The 3,629-nt window shown below is 40.6% G+C and overlaps 1 pseudogene; it reads right to left on the reverse strand.

Moving 5' to 3' along the window:
* Positions 1–1,205: 1,205 nt before the first annotated feature.
* Positions 1,206–2,015, reverse strand: LOC121170518 (annotated as a pseudogene).
* Positions 2,016–3,629: the final 1,614 nt, after the last annotated feature.

Consider the following 3,629-nt stretch of genomic DNA (forward strand, 5'->3'; position numbering starts at 1 on the left):
AAAGATCATCTATCTATTGGTTCACTCCCTAAATGGCCACAATGGCTGAAGGTGAGCTGATCTGCAACCAGGAGCAAGGAGGTTCTTCCAGGTCTCCCATGCTGGTATAGGATCGCAAGGATTTCCACCCTTCTCGACTGCTTTCCCAGGCCACAAGCAGGGAGCTGGATGGGAAGTGGGGCCTCCGGGATTAGAACCAGCACCCATGATTCAGGTTCTTCTTAATCCCTTGTAGATGACCCAATTTTTGAACATCAGTTCCTGAAAAGACTATTCCCACGTCTACTCCACTACCTTGCTCTCCTAAAAAAGATAATCATGGGTGCATGGGTGCATGGATGTATGGGTGTATGGGTGCATGGGTGTATGGGTGTATGGGTGCATAGGTCCTGTTCCATGCATTCTGTTCCATTCCAATGCTAATTATACCCCTCTTTACAGCAGTACCACACAGTCTTGATGACCGACACATTTATTATTGGACTTTAAATTGGCTGTACAAGTCCATCAGCTTCATTCTTGTTTATGTTGTTTTTGATTGACAGCTTATTAAACACTTCTATAAATATACTTACTCTGTACTCTGTAGGCTTTAAAATATTCACAATATGGACCTAACAAAAGATGCATTTTATTGAAAACTATTTGAAAAGCTAAATGGAAAATAAGAGCACAGATATCACACACTTTTTAGATAAACGGCTGAGTTTTTAGGGGTTATTTTAAGGTACATGATGAAGGGATTTAGGAAATGTGAGGTTGTTTGATTTTTCCTAAATGGGATGCCAGTGCATGATTGCAAAGGTTGTAACACTGAAATGTGAGTGTAAAAACCTCTATTAACAAACCGGTTGGTTTCATAAGTGCTTGGAAATCAGGACGACTTATCGTTTTGTTTTTACAGACACTTCCCCAAATCCATTCTCTATGCACTCTGTCCCATTCATAGAATTAGCTGTGCAGACTGATGAAGCAAGAAATCAATTCCTTTTAACAAAATGAACTAGAACCTATTTGCAAAACATGCAAAGGGAACATTTTAAGAAAGTGTTGCAGCAGAATTGGCTAGGTGTGCATAAAGCTGAGTGGTAGAATGTATACCTTTACTTCTGCAAATGTAACTTCTTTCCTACTGTTTCCTGGAAGAAAAGTGTTAGCAAGGCGAGAGCTCCGGAACAGTATAAAATATAAAGACAGAGACAAAGAAGCTTGCAAATGCTTTATGGTTCTAACTTATTGAGACCTTGTGTTGGAGAACTGAAGCTACCTCTAGCGCCGAAGCCACAACCAGCTGCTAAACAACCAGAATGCTACAGTTATTGAATACAGGATCATTTCTCTTTTGGACCGTTCTTTGTTTTCCTCTTCTAAAAGTTGTAAGCGTCTATTGAGTTTGATCATCTGTCGTCTCAGCATGGCGGCCTCCACAGCGGTGATGTCTTCAGATGTTCCTTCCACAGCGGTGTCGCTGTTCGAAATCACCTGCCTCATGTTTTCATGATGAGCTTGAGAAGCAGAAGCAGCAGAGCCACGGGCCACTGCAGGTCTACGATCTTCCTCCAACATATTTAAGATTTGCTCATAAGCCCTGTGAGTAGAAGACTGGAGAAGTGACAAGAAACCCTGAACAGAGGAAATATGAGCTCTGTCTTCTGGTAGCATTCTGGGAAGACCAACTAGAGCTGGTGGTTTTGATGGCGTCACAGTTCATTCATTTCTGGCTGGTTGTCCATTTGCCAAAGAGCATTTGCAGTCACAGGGCTCTCTGTTTCGTTTGCCGGCTTCAGGGAGTTCCTCGGCTCATGGGGCTCTAGGAGGTCTCTCAAAACCCAGCCAATCTAGAGGGTTTTGACTCCAAGTAAAGGCATGGGATGGTGATGGCAGTGCCAGAGGTTGAAAGGGAGCTGATTAAGGTCAAGATGTTCTGGGCTTGGTGATGGAATGTCTTCATTGTTTCCTGCTGCAACATTCTACTCCGGAACTCACATCACAGGAGCATTCAAAACCCCTTGGTATTCTTGTATGGGTTCAATATTTGATGGTACTTCCTTTAATTTGTTCCAGGATCCTCTTTTGCTGATACCTTTCACGGGTTTCATTTTATACTGGATTGTCTCATTTCCACCATTTCCGTTGCAGTGACATGGGGAAATGCTGCCCTACTCATCCAATCTGTATTAACCTGTTCCCTGCTCGACACTCTCTGCTCTCACATTTCCTATTAAAATCTTTGTCTTGCTTCAATAAGCTTGGTCTGAAATCAGAGCCGGTTTTGTTCCTCTGGTCCCATAGAGGGTCCCCGAAGAGGACTGCAAAGTGTGAGTGCTGTTAGCTGAGTGCAGGGACAAAGCACCTGCCAGATTGTTCCAAAGTAGGCTGAGAGAGCCTTATTTGGTTCATTTGAACCTTTGCATTGCCATATACAATGTAAAACACCTCTTCAGTTTCCACAAAATATCCTAGCAGGATTTTCACTGATATCACATAGAAGCAAAAGAGAGAGAGAGAGATCTGTATTCACTATAACTACTTTTTCCCTTTTTCCCTTCCTGAAAGCTTTTTGTTTGCCCTGGAATAAATATTGCTCTTGTTTCGCATAGTGACCTATGTAGCTATGGATGCAGACTCTTCTCCATCATTTCATTCAATAAGTCTGGATATTTTAGAAATTCCACTGATTTCGTCTTTCTTTTCAGAGAAATTTCTAAGATGTCTTATCTGTTCATGCATAGACAGCTTGTTCACTAGGCTTGACAGTTTAGCAAACAGTCATTCTAAAAAACTTCTTTCATCACTATCCTAGGTAATTTTTCTCACTGAATGTAGATTTCTATGTTGGGAATTATTATTATTATTAATGTTTTTCTGAAGAAATGGCCTTGAGCCTGGCACGATAGCCTATTGCTTAAATCCTCACTTTGCATGCCCCGGGATCCCATATGGGTGCTGGTTCTAATTCTGGCTGAAAGACACATTTGTTTTTTAAACTATCTAGATTAACCCGCAGTTTTAAGAAGACTAAACTCATAAAAATCCTCAACAAGTGAGTTAAGGTGCTTCAATTTCCTTCTACAAAATTAACATGTTATACAAATTTGCATCATCTGCTTAATCTTTTCTCTTTGTTCTAGATCCCTTCTACATTTGTTCTATTTGATCAAATTGATTGAATTTGTGTTCTGTTTAATTTCCCATGGTGCTTCAGTTCTGTGTGCCTTCTGGATGATCATTTTCCGTGTTTTCTTGTTCTTTTCACATGGTTTTATTTCTTTGAGTTTATACAGTAATTCTTTAAGTTTTTTTCGCTCTGAAATTTCTGTCTCACATTGAATGATCCTTGACTGCCTGAATATAGTTCACAACTTTGCACTCATGAGCAGCGTTTTTCAGCTGGGTAGAGGCACTATGATGTGATCTGCTTGATCTATTTAATTAGGAAATCTGCAAAGCTAGTGGCTTTTTATCTCCCTTGATCTAGCCAGATTCTCTTGCAAGTCTTGGCACAGATTATTGAGAAAAGAAAGCCTGGCTGTGTCAATGCTTAGTTGGTAGAATTCCTCATTGATCTCCTTATTTTCATTCTATATTTCCATTGTTGTCTATTCTTGGTATCTCCCAGTCTGCAAATT

The sequence above is a fragment of the Ochotona curzoniae genome, unplaced genomic scaffold, assembly GCF_017591425.1.
Source record: "Ochotona curzoniae isolate NIBS_2020 unplaced genomic scaffold, NIBS_Ocur_1.0 contig_1274, whole genome shotgun sequence".
Taxonomy (NCBI): Eukaryota; Metazoa; Chordata; class Mammalia; order Lagomorpha; family Ochotonidae; genus Ochotona; species Ochotona curzoniae.